At 54.8% G+C, this 13,348-nt stretch overlaps 1 protein-coding gene across 1 annotated transcript in view; it reads right to left on the bottom strand.

The window, feature by feature from the left end:
* The window catches only part of CHST15 (carbohydrate (N-acetylgalactosamine 4-sulfate 6-O) sulfotransferase 15), a 75,188-nt gene extending 63,424 nt beyond the window's left edge, over positions 1 to 11,764 (bottom strand). Inside the window, exon 1 of the mRNA XM_012642455.1 lies at positions 11,626 to 11,764. The gene's annotated coding sequence lies outside the window, so the exon portion shown is untranslated. The remainder of the gene's footprint in view (positions 1 to 11,625) is intronic.
* Positions 11,765 to 13,348: the final 1,584 nt, after the last annotated feature.

The following is a 13,348-nucleotide window of genomic DNA, read 5'->3' as shown; positions in this document are numbered from 1 at the left end:
CTTCATAATGTATCCTGGAGTCACAATCACAGCCCCTTGTTTATGGGCTCGGCCAGATCAGATAAAATTTCATTCTCCAAATTGGTTCCTAATTTAATTATTCCCCGGATAAGTGGTCAGCCTCCCGATGCTGCAGGGGAAGAAGAAACAGAAAGATGCTGTTGCCACAAGTTGCAGTTCTTGTTTAGCAGCTGTTGGAGGCTGAGACCTTCTGGGCCTCCGTCAGATCAGAAGACGGTTAGAACAGTGCCCCGGGCGGCCCAGCCACCATCTGTCCACCTCCACTGGTGTTTATTATTGCCCCAGGCCAGTAGGTTCACTAAGAGTTTAGGGAGAACATTCGGAGTAGTCAGATTGTGACTCCAAAAACCTGAATTCAATCCTGACTCTATGTGTGGCCTCTCTGGGCCTCAGTTTCCCCATCTATACAATGAAGCTGAACTGTGTCTGCCTGAAGGCCTTTCCAGCTCTAACATTCAGACAATTCAGTATCTCAGCCAGGATGAGCGAGAGGTCAGGACCCCTCAGAGAATCAGAGAATTGCGCCTTCTCTAGGGCCAGGGAAAGAGCAGGTAGAAAAACAAATGATTCTTATTATTAGGAAAAATTAACAACATCTCATAAAATATAACACTAGAAATGGAAACGTATATCCACACAAAAAAACTTGTACACAAATGTTTGTGGCAGCATTGTTCACAAGAGCCGAGGGTGGAGACCACCCAAATGTCTCTCAGTGGACAGATGGAGAAAGAGAATGGTGGCCCACCCTTTCAGTGGAATACTACGCAGCCGTACAAAGGAATTGAGTTCTGACACGTGCTATTACACAGGCGGGTGAACCACGGAAACATTACACGAAGTGAAAGAAGCCAGTCACAAAAGGCCACCTTCTGCATGACTCTGTTCACACGGCCGGCCAGAGCAGAAGAGTCTGGATGAGAAGAAGGCAGATTTGTGGTTGCTTAGGACTACGGGGTAGAGACGGGAGAATGAGGAGACAGGGGTGACAGCTTAAGGGGACATGGTTTCTTTTTGAGATAATGAAATGTTCTAAAATTGGCTGTGGCGATGGTTGTACATATCTGTGAATATACTGCAAAACGATGAATCGCATACTTTATTTACATGGGTGAATTGTATGAAATGTGAATTATATCTCAGTAATGCTGTTTTAAAAAGAAGAGGTAGAATGGATTTAAAAAAAGTCTGTTTCATGATTTCTTAAATAAACCAGATGAGACCGTTGTAAGATAGGCGTACACGCGTGTATGTACCCTGAAACCCTAAATAGTTCTGCAGCTTCTGCCCAGATCCAGAGGGGATTGTCAGCAGGCAAATCTTTTCACCCTTCCATAAACCGAAAAAACTGCTGACTCAAAAGTGGGCAGGCCACTTTCTATTGATTTGTTGCAGTTTTAACTGCCAAAAGCAAATTTATTTTCTACCACTCAAATGGCAACTGAAGCTTCATCTTATTTTTAATACATCATTTTTCTTCTCAGAGCCAAATCGTGTACAATGCAAAGGATCCGTGGATCTGCCACTGTGGACCAGCAAGCAGATGATGTTTCTTTTTTGGCCTGGAAGATAGTTCCGAGGAGGACCTCAGGTTCACTATGACCCCACTCTTCTCTTCTGTACTTCTTCCCCAGCTAATTTCTCACAGACACTGCCATTGAGTGGGAGTAAATAGCTTTTCAAAGTTAGGACAACACAACACGTCAGCCTGATACCATTCTCATTAGTCGGAGCGTCCTTTTCCCCTCATTTATTCTTGCTGGTAACTTTCTTAGGCAAGTTCAGCGTGTCCTCTAAGCAGCTATTTCCTCTGGCTTTCAATGTCACGCACTTGGATGACTGGACTGCCGTGGCGTTGGACGGGGCCTTTCTGGAGCGTATTGTCTTTATTAAAAACTGTGACAGACGATGAGGGAGGGTCACACCACTGTGGGCCAGGCTAGAGAGGACCATGGGAAAGGCAATCGTGGGTCTGCAGAATTCAACGACACCCAGAACACACGAGATGACGGCCCTCCCCGAGGCTCGCCGTTTCTAAGCACACACAATGTTTCTTCCAGATAAGGACCCCAAGGAAGGAAAAGTTCCAAAGCAGAGAGACAGTTTTCCGCTACTGAAGACACCATGCCCTTTGCAAGATGGGACAGGGAAGAATGACGGAAGGGACCCTGCTGTCCCAGGGAGTCCTTCCTGGTCCTAAGGCATCAGTGTTCAGTGGGATGTGGGGTCGTGTCCCCGCCCAAGGACAGGGGCCACAGGCTGGCTGGGAAGCAAGGACCAAGGAGGCCTCGGTACAAGCCTCACAGGAAGCCAGAATTGGGAGCCAGGGGCCCTGACTGTCCCTGGTAAGGACCCGCCTGGCTCTCTTCTCACTTGCCCTTCATCCTGTGACGAGAGGGAAGTTGTGCGGGGATGGGGGGCCAGCCTGGATTTGGCCCTCCCCAGCAGGCCAGCTCACCCCCACATCCCCAGCTTTCTCCATCTGAGCCTCGGGGCCAGGAAGGTTCCATGGAGGACTGCCCAGGGAGCCTCAAGAACAACCTTCCCAGTGCCAGGGCAGGAGGCCCGCCCAGCTCCCACCAACCCGGCCTCTCTCTACCCGCCTCCCTCTACCGAGAACAGCGTAAAGAGAGGGTTCAACAAATCTGGGTGGTTCTTCACAGAAAAATTACAAAGCTAAACTGCCCCCAGGAATCTACTGGAGGAAAACATCACACAGAGGCCCTCCCAGTTCAAGTTTAAACCAGAAACGAGAACTTCCGGCTCCCTCCATCAGACCACCAAGAGGGCACAAGAACCCTGTTCTCAACATCTTCCTAAAGCAACTCTACAATCAGCATCTGGGTACAAGACACAGAGGCCAGCCAGCTGCAGCCAAACCCCCACCTGGGTGTCCAGGAAACTGAGGACAGAGAAGCCAGGCCCTAGAGACCCCACGGGGACCTCGGCGAAACGTCTCCAGCCCTACCCCGCACTGCTGCAACGACCCGGCAGAGTGATCAGAGTGTGTGTAGACAAACACCCGCCTCGGCCCAGATTCCCCAGGGCGACGCTGCTTTCTGTGATCCCGGCGATCTTCGCGTGCACAAAGCAAACACGGCTTGGTGTGTGTACATTTGGAAGACTCTTTACATAAACAGGTTCACAAATCAGAGAAAATTAATCCTCTGTAGACCAATAGTCTGATTTGGGGTTTAGAAATTATAGACCCTAAAAATACATGCCAGGACATACTTTATATTTTTAATGCAAATATTTACATTCCAAACAAAGGCGCATGGAACTTAAAGCCGAGCTATTTATACCAGCTACGAGGCCTGCTGACAGCCCCCACGCTTCTCGCCCGGAGAAGACGGCTCCTGCTCAGGTTCCTGAAACACCAGCCGAGCTCCCACATCGTCCCCCACGGCTCTCGAGACAAAAACACTATAGCACTCCCCTTTAATAGCCCAAAAACCTGATGCCAGTAAATCCAAGGAATCTTGACTCCTTTGAAAATTGAATGACAACTGTTAACTCTCCTGTGCCGTACTACTAAATTTAGGGTTCTTTTCTGTCTTCTGGGTGCACACTCAGAGGCCCACATAAACTCTCCAGGACAAACTAGCCTTTGCAAGAATAATTTTTAATTGATGCATTAATTCAACAAATGGCAGTCACTCACAACTGTGTGCGGGTCCAGCTATGAGAATGTGCCGTGAGTCCCCAGGACGCTGGAGCACAGTGAACGGCGCGCAACAGGTTCAGCGCAATCGAGTGGGGCTGCAGCAGCTCAGAGGACGAAGGCTACTCTTGGGTGGGGGTAGAAAGGCACATGGAGGCGGGGAGGGTGGCAAGAGTGACTGGCAGAGGCTTCCTGAAGGCAGCGACAGTGGCAGGGCAGGGGTGCGATGGAGGGGCAGGACAGGCGGATGTGGGAGGCCCCCCCACTCCAGTGGCCGGGGACTCAAGTGCATCCCAGTCCTGGCCCGGCCGGCCAGGGGCCTCTCTGCGAAGGCAGAGCAGTCTGTGGAAGTGCGGGCCATGTGGGGGGCCAAGGGAGAGGAGGTGGAAGAGGTTCTCCAGGCCCAGGCTGGGAGTCAGCCGCTACCTCAGCTCCTTGTGAACTGTGTTCACAGTGGATTGGAGCCTTGAGGTCCACGGCTAGTCATTATCCCAGTTTGGCTAATCACTCCCACGCTCTGCCAAGAAGCGAGGAAGAGGCATTCTTCTTGAATTAAAGCCAGATCATTTCCTACAGCAGAAAACACCACCTAGTTGATGCCCCCACCAACTGCACACCTAACAGACGCCATTTGCCAACCCCCGACGTGGGCCGGGCACCGAGCTCAGCACTTCCTATTCCCTGTCATGGGCGACTCTGCTTGCCCATTCCGGGTGTTTCCTTCCACGCAGAGGGAGCTTCACCCGGGTAATCTCCTGGTGTCTACGCCTGGTGGCATCTACACCATCCCAGGAGTGTGGACGTGCATAGCCCGGCCCCGCCTCCCCCCACAGGAAAGGCACTTCCCTCTGCTGCCTGCAGCCACAGGACAGGCTGACACTTTCCGACTCTGCAGGTGACTGGGGGGAGGTGGGGAGAGTCCAGCTAACTGCCCAATTCTCCGCTCTCTCACCCACTAGTTCAGCCACATTCTCCGACATCAGCCTCAGGCAGGACCGAGCATCACATGTGATCTCCACCTGTCCTCCTCCTGGCCTATCTCTCGATAGGTTGAGAACTTGGCCAGAAGAGAGTGTTTCAATTTGCGGAGCTCCCCTGAACTCGAAATTATACTGTTTCTAATACTCAAGCCACCCGACAAGGTAGAGATCATTAACCCCTCTTTACAGATGAGGAAACCGAGGCACAAGATTAAGCCACTTGTTCAGGGTCACGGTAATGGAACGAAGCAGAGCAGGGACTTGAACCCAAGTCAGCATGGAGCCCAGGCTCAGCCCACAACCTGCGCTACTCCTCTAAGTGCCTAAGGGATCCAGCACCTGTGCAAAAAGAACATCTGTCATGGGTGCCAAATGTCCGGCTGCCTGGCAGTGCGAAGGTGCTGGTGAACTTCTCTCCTTTGGTGCCAGTGAGCAAACAGGGGTCATGAAAGGGCGGACAAGCTGCCCAGACCTCTTTCAATGAGGGGTGGGGTAACGATCCATCTCACATCTCCTCGGACCCCTCAGACTGTGCAATGCAGGTTCTGACCGCCTAGCAAAGGTGCCATGCACCCAGTCCCTTGGGCAGCTACCTACAAGGACACAGAAATGGAGGACAGAACCTGGGAGGGGTGGAATCGCCACCTCTCTCGGCACGTCCTCCCACCAGCAGCCATACCACTGTCTTTTTGACCACAGGGGCACGAAGGTCCAGCAGGAGCATGTTCCATTTCAAGAGAACATGTTAAGCCACCAGGTTCCAGCATAGTATAGGAAAAGCATAATTGTGCCTGGCCTGCATCTAATTATTTGCCCATGTTGGGGTATCTTCCAGGCACCTGGGTGCCTGGGCTGTCTGTTTCAATATTTTCAGCACAAACTCAATTCTGGAAAGTGTCCAAGTTTCCATTATCATGATACCCTCTGCTTTTGAGGATCTGCCAGCCTCACTTTCTTCAGAGACCTAAAAGCCTGGCCCAGGATGAGTTCTAGAAATGTAAAATAGGTGTCAGAGAGAGTCTGCCCCAGCCGGGAGGCCCCCCACACCCCCCCAGGACTCTTTCAAGCTTGGAGGGAGGCTCAAGCTGTGACATCCAAAAGCCAGCCACACCAGCACATTTGCACTAGAGCTGCCAGAGCTCCACTCTCTGCTTAATTGCATCAAACTGATCCACAGCCTGCCCACAAGGTCAGCTCAAGGGTCTTGGAGGGCAGCTGTTTACCCAGCGCCCTCTTTGCACAGAGGAGGAGACAGAGCCCAGACAGGTGAAGCAACCTGCCTACAGAAACCCAGCTAGAATCCAAGGCTTCCAAGGGCTCCGGGCTTATGGCCTTTGAGGTAGAACATGCTGGAATAGAATATGGAGACACCCCTGGCTATGAGCACTAGCACTAAAGGATACCACAAGAGCCAATAATTATTGAGCAATTACTATGTGCCAGGCTCTGTTCCAAGCACCTAGCAGGTATTAACTCTTTTATAGGACACAAGCTCTCAGGCCAGGGGTGAAGTCTCCCAGAACAGTGCAACCCCAAAGCTCCTGCTGCACTTTCCTGAGGCCCCGCGAAGGCTCCTGTCAGCAGCGTTATGTAATCCTGACTTGCACAAGTTCTGCCTCGCCCACTGATCTGAGTGCTGCGCTCATGCTGAGTGCCGACTCTCTGCCCCCATGCACCTGGCTCGGGGCTGCACCTGGGGGATGCATAAATGCTGCAGAGAGCTGCTGGGCATGGTCTCCTATCCTCCACATCCCTTCGAAACCAGCATAGAGGAGAAGCTGCTTCCCACTTGCCACCACCCGCAACTGAACCACTTGCTGATTCACGCCTGCCTTCTCCTGCTGGAGCCACAAGCGCTATGCTCCCCCACCCCGTTACTGAGCTCCTGCCACCACTGTCATTCCCTGATGCTTCCTCCTGTACATCCGGATGCTACAAGCTTAGGGGTGTGTCCTCTCTTACAGCCTTCTAGCCCCTAAGGAACACGAGGAGATACGCCTGTGTGACCTGCCTGACACAGAGCCAGCTGCAAGCCTGTAGGGACATGACACATGACAGCTGTTATAATCAACTCTCTCCCTCCCCAGCTCCCACGCTTCAAATTGAAAATTCTACATTGGCCCAAACGAACACAAAACCTTCACTTTTCTTCCTGGACACTAACTACTAACTAGATAACTAACTGGACACACTAACTAGATAACTGCTCCCTTTATGTCTCAGCTCATAGCCGTGGAGACATAGGTCGATACCAAATCATTTTGTCCCAGTGCTTTATTTGAAAGGAGAAGCCATCTCAGTAAAGAAATCAGACCCTAATGACAGAGGCCAATAAAGAACGACATTGTGCAAGTGGAAACAGCCTCCCAGTGCTCAGCCAGCTAAGCGCCAATGCGAGCTCTTCATTCACGGCACCAACAAAGTTGCCTTTGAAGGCACTGAGCATCATACCTGAGCATCCCGCTCTACAGGCCAGAGGGCAGCGAGGCTGCATTGTTCTCACCAGTAACTGAGTCACTTCTAAGTCACATGCTACTGAAGAGATGTCGGCTGACTGGTTGCTCTGATCGATGATGCTCCCAAGTCTGCTACTACTTTTAAGAATAGTTTCTGCTTTTAGAATGTAAGACAACTCCTCTCTCATACAAACGGGCTCCAAATGGCATCTCTGCGATCCTGGGTCTGCTGAGGCCCCGGGGATGGGACAGGGCCTGGACGTGCAGACAGGATAAGTGAGAGGTGACAACTGCAGGGAGTCTCCACTCATCTGGGAGTTTCTAAAAGGCCCCAGCCTGGCGTGGTGGAGGTGAAGGAGCTGGCCCAAGAGCTGGAGATCAGAGATCCACTGACTTTCCACGTACCAGCTGTGTGATCTTGGGCAAGTCACTCCACTGCTCCGAACCTCAAGGTCCACACCTAAAAAAGGAGGCTCCTCACCCCTCCCCCACAACCCAGCCCTCCCCGGTGCCCTGCTTTGTCTTGCTGTCTCCCACCACTCAGGGCAGCTTATAGACCATTTGATGCGGGCGATCCTCTGTCCCCCTCCCATGAGGGCTGGGACCCTCTCTGTCCTATCCCCTACCATCTCAGAGACTCAACTGTGGGATCTATCTTGGGAATGGGACTATATGGACAGTTTTATGCAGAGTCTGACTTTACACATGACGGTTATTCATTAACACATTAACTGCCATGAGAGTTCTATTTAACTCACTCTAGTTTTGACCCCCGGGCTGCGTGAAGCCTATATAAAATCTTACTTGTTGATGTTCTTATTGTTACAATTAATAGTGACAATTTGATCTAAAAACATGGATTAAATGAATAGAAGTCAACAAATTTTGTTTTTCTATTTATGTTTACCTTTAAATTACACTCAAAGTTTTTATTCTATTTTCATAACAAAACATTGTGGCCCCAAGGAGAAGTTTCTGGGGCTCTTATGTGTGGCAGCTGTCGATGTGTTAAATATAATAGCTACTGGATGAATGCATAACGGGCAAGCATGTGAAGGGGTCTCAGCAGACCTCATCACCAGCCCTGACGCCTGGATGCAGCCACGATGGGCACCCATCCATTCTTAGTCCCTCGGCCCACAGGGCATGTGATTCCTGCATGCTGTCACATGTCATGGCTCTCTGATGGTGTGATACCCTTCCCATAGGGTATCACATAGGTAAACATAGGGCCAGGTGTCAAGCTTCAGACCTCCTAGAAGGACACTCACCCCTAACCCTCTACCATGCTTCTAGAATTTGCGCCCACGCTTACATACCCAGGCTTGCGAATTCTCTCTCGGAAATTCACAAGACCTGTCAACTCTGCTTTTCCCCTCAACTGGCAGGAGCTGCGTGAGGCTGCCCCTGTGGGTGGGCATTCACTCACCTGTTCAGAACAGCCCAGGGATGCCCTCCTCTCCCCACCCCACTCCACCAGCAGGGCACCATCCAGTCAAACTCCAAAGGGCTTGGACCAGCACACCCCAGCACTAATCTACACAGTTCCCCTTGTGCAGGTCAAAGGGCCTGAGGCTTCTGGGGCCCAGCTAGTTAACTTCAAGTTTTTTCTCTGCTCTCTCTCAAGACACCAAATAAGCAAAGTCTGCTTTCCAACCTCTCCCAACCTTTCCTGCAAACATTGCTTCCTCCTGACACAGGGATTAATTGCTTCTCTCCCAGGCATGTGAAGAACCAAACGCCTCTTCTGACATCTCACCTTTCCTGGCCAGGGGCAGCGGCAACATGGGATGAGAACAGTGTGGAAGGAAACAGCCGCCCTCACAGCAGCCACAGTGACAGTGCTGTGTCCCTGACCAGGACAGCAGTTCAGACATGATGAGCGCAAATCATCTAAGAAAAAATCAGGGCATGCGTGTGAGCCACTGTTAGCGGACCTGCCTCCCCATCCAGTGTACAATATCCTGAATTAATTAATCCTGCACGCTTCACCCACAAGCCGGCTCACGGCAGTCACACAGTGCCCAAGAGGGGAAAGACGCAAGGACACTGCTGGACATCCTACAGAGGGCCCCTGGACGGCTCTCCTGGGGAGCTGGGCTTTGGAGGGAAGCCCAGACCTGCAGGTCCACCTCCCTAGGTGCTGATGGGAAGACCATGACAAACCACCTCACCTCTGCGCTCAGTGCACCCATCCAGGAGGTGGCGGGAAATAAAATCTTCCTGCCAGTTTTTCAGGAGTTTGGGGGAGAAAAACTTGTTTAGTAAAAGCTACCTAATTAGATGGCATTTTTATTCTTGTGCTAGTTTGAACAAAATCATATATGATCTGTATGGCTTTATGTATCAACCAAAAGATCCCAGCTCAACATACAGTTTGTAAAATTAACAAGTGCCATGTTCTGGAAGGGAGGGTCCTGATTTTGCAATGGTTGGGGGTAGGGGAGTAGGAAAGGCCGGGATGGCGAATGGGATGAGAGCGTCCAAGAGAAACTTTAGGCAAATCTCTAGGCTTCAGTTTCCCCCTGGGCCCCCCAACGGGTGCAGATGCCCCCAGGCGGCCTCTTCGCTCCAGCACTGGGTGGCTACCGTAATCCACCCCGGCGTTCCGCACCACTCAGGAACTGCAGCTGTCCGAGAGCACGGGCACTGCTGGGGAGCCCAGAACCAGAGCAAGCCCCTCCGCCAGCATCACTGAGCGGCTCGCCACGTCCCTTCCCGGGGCTTCACGGAACCACACTTCAGTCCTGAGAACTCGGTACCATCAATTCACCCAACAGGAATACGGCGAAGGAGCCCAGCTGTCACAGCGGCTCCGTGCCCGCCAGGAGACGGGAGAACGGGGGTGGGGCCCGAGGAGCTGACCCCAGCCCCTAGCCTGGTCGCCTCCTTCCAGAATCTCCCTACGCCGGCAGCCCGAAACCGAGCCCCAGCCTTCCGCGTCCACTCCCGCCGCTCCAGCCCGCCGGCCAAGCCGGGCGCAGGGCGGGCGGGCAACGTGGGCACCCGGATCGCGACGGGGCGGTCAAGCCGCGGTGCCCAGGACCCAGGCGGCTCGGAATCCTAAACACGCACACGCGAGCGCGCGCCGGCCAATCGGTTCGCCCGGAGGAGTCGGGAAGGCGCTTCCACCGCTCTTCATTCATTGCCCCAAAGGCGAGACTCCCTCCGCCGGGCGCCTCCACCCCGTGATCTCAGGGGGGTCCCGGGGGCCAACTGCGCCACAACCCCCCACCCAGCCACCCACAGCCGCCGCCGCGTCCTCTCCACCGGCACACACAACCCAACAGACTCGCACTCCATCACGATCGCCGGCGTCGCCCCCGCGCCGCGGCCGCCGCCACCCGGCTCCCCAAGCTCCGCCGCCCGGAGCCCCGGCTCACCACCGCCGCCCACCGCGCGGCTCAGACCTGCCTCGCTCGGCTCCCCGCGCCCAGGCCGGCCGGGGACGCCGCCGCAGCCGCCGGGAAGCGCCGGCAACTCCCGAATCACGCCGCTTCCCGAGACGCGGCGGGGCGCAGGGCAGGGACAGGGGGCGGGGGCGGGGGCAGGGCGGGGAGGAGGTGGCGGGGAGCAAAAGTTCAGACCGCTCGGGGCTCAGCCGCGCCCCCGTCTCTTCCCAGGCCCGCCCCGCAGGCCCCCTCCCGGAGCCCGGTCCCAGGGGCGTCTGCGCCGCAGAGCCCCCTCCTCCCCGCCCGGAGCGGCCGCGGAGCTAAAGTCGGGGTTCTGGAGGCGGCTCCGAGCCAGAGCCGGGACAGAGTGGTGATGCCCACCTACCTGCCCCGGGCCACGCCTGGAAACTTCCCCGAAGTGCGGCGGAGCGGGGCAGGGGGCGGGAGAAACGGAGCGCACGGCCGGGGGAATTCCAGTCTCCCACCGCCACCCAGCGCGCGCTCACACCGCGAAGGCGCTGGTCTGTCCGTCCGTCCGTCCGATTCCGACTCCTGAGGTCGTTCTCCGGGATAGCCGGCCAGTGCGTGCCCCGCGACGTGCGCCCCCCCCCCGCCCGCAGGCCTCCGAGCTGTCCACAGCGCCACCACGCCACCGCCGGTCCCCTGTCCCCGAGCTCTGGTCGTATTCTCTCGGGCTAGGGAGGGGGCGTGCGAGCCCCGGCGCCGCCGCCGGGCAGCCCTTCCGCGGGGTCCCTAAGCGCGCAGGTCGCTGGGAGAGCGACCAGGACCCATGGCGAAGGGACGCCTTCCGCTGGGGCTCTAGAAGCCTCGCAGAGGCCGGGTCGAGGGGTGCGGGGCCCAAACCTGCCTCGGCTCGGCGCGCTCGCAAGTTCATTGTCTGCCTGGGCCGCCGCCGCCACCACCGCGCCGGGAGCGCCGCGGGGAGTGAGGCTGCGCGCAGCCTCCGCCGCCCGGACTCCCAGCGCCCAGCCGGGCCGCCGCCGCCGCTGCCCGGCCGGAACCCGCAGAGAGGCGCCGCAGCCCGGAGCCCGCAGCCAGACCTCCGCCCCTCCTCGCCGCCCCCACGGGGGCGCCCGGCTCCCAACTTGTACCTGAGAAGCCCGAGTCCAGCCCGGGAGGCTCTGCGGCTCCGGCTCCGCGGGAGCGCGCCCAGCCCCGAGCCTCGAGCCCCGCATCCAGGGCGCGTCAACCTGATTCTCCGAGCGCAGGGAGGAAAAGTTTGGGAGTGACGTGCAGATGGCGAATGAAATATCCGAAGAGAACCCTCCCCCCGCCCCATGTCGCGCTGACACACATCAGCTCGAGTCTGGAATGTGAGATCTAGGCGTGTGCGCCGAGCGGTGGGTTTGGTCCCGCCCCCTCCCCCTCCAAGTAAACACGGTTTGTGCGATGCGGAGATTCCGAATAAGAAGTAAACCGAAACCTCTGAAGTCTGGCAGTGACACCTAGCCAGAGACATTTTTAAGGAACTTGGCGGTCTGGAGCCAGCCCATACATTAATATTCAAGGCCACGGCACTGGTGGGTTCGGCGCCCTCTGTTGTATTTTTGCATCCCGCGAAGGTTGGCCAGGACTCCTCGGCCCAGCGTGTTTGCTTCTGCGTGGAGGGAAGGTTCAGCGGGACCCGGAGCGCCACTGCCTGCCGCAGTGGCCCGGAGGCGGCTGCTCCAGGCAACCACCTGGGCAGCCCAGGGCAAGGAAGCGGCACCAGTGGCTCCCTGGACTCTGGGCTGAAATGCCATCAGCTAAAGAAAAGACACTTGGAATTCTGGAAGTCTCGCTCAGGGGGCGCTTGGAGCACCAAGCCCAGCCTCTCAAGAATCTACGGTCAGGGGACAAAAGAATCCGCAGTCTTTTGACTGCCCATGTTCCCATGGCCGGAGTCCCGCACCCTGTTCCTCAAAGCAACCAGAAGTGGAGCTGACCGTGCTTGCAAACTGTAGAGGACCAGTGCACACGTGTGATGCACATGTGTGAAGGGCGATTCCTGACAGTGCCTTTCCCCCCTTTTCTCTTTACTACTTAAAGCTTCATCTCACCCCCAGAAGCCACAACCCACCCTGAGGTCGTAAACTTCTGCTCAGCATCCATGGCAACTAATGCAGAGGTCACAATCAGAGGATTATAACTGCACATGGAAAACTGGGATGAGAGAGGAGTTCTTTAAAACCCTGTCTTGTTTTCCTGCAAATAATGCCTCTTACATAAAATCTGCAAAGAAAGATTAACGCAGCAAGGAGATCGGCCTCGGGATCTCAGACTAGGTTGCTTTTTCCATATAGACTCCCCTTGGTGATTTTTGTTCTTTATTATTTTTTAAAACAAAAACCTTTTTCTGAAAATACAATGAGCTGCTTTTTGCAGGGTTCACAATTCCCAATAGATGATGATGCCATTTTTCAAGGTCTTACACACGTTGTGGCTTTGGGGCTTATTTATTAGCTCCCAAGAAAAGCCTGCCTTTCAGTGAGGTTTATATACTGGAGTAATTGCAGCAGGAGACACAGTGCAGGTTGCTGTTAAAGAGGCTTGGTTGTACATGCGTCTGCAAGGAAGGCCCTGGGCCAAGCAGCTGTCAGACCAGAGTGTGCAACGGGTTTAAACAAACACAGGGAAAATTCTACGGAAACACCAAGGAGGAAATCCCCTCCTGTAAGGGTGGGATTATTCCGTGGCCACACATACTGCCGTCTTTCCTCTCCTCCCTCCGAGTAAACACATGACTCTGTTATGGAGATGGCGCTCAGCCCACCCAGACCACTTTCAAATTCAGGTGTCAGAAATCACGGTTGACATGGAGCAAATTGTTTTTAA

Source organism: Propithecus coquereli, unplaced genomic scaffold (assembly GCF_000956105.1).
Source record: "Propithecus coquereli isolate 6110/MARCELLA unplaced genomic scaffold, Pcoq_1.0 Scaffold179, whole genome shotgun sequence".
In the NCBI taxonomy this organism is placed as follows: domain Eukaryota; kingdom Metazoa; phylum Chordata; class Mammalia; order Primates; family Indriidae; genus Propithecus; species Propithecus coquereli.
The sequence above is the reverse complement of the archived record's forward strand: the minus strand, read 5'-3'. Positions and strand labels throughout refer to the sequence as shown.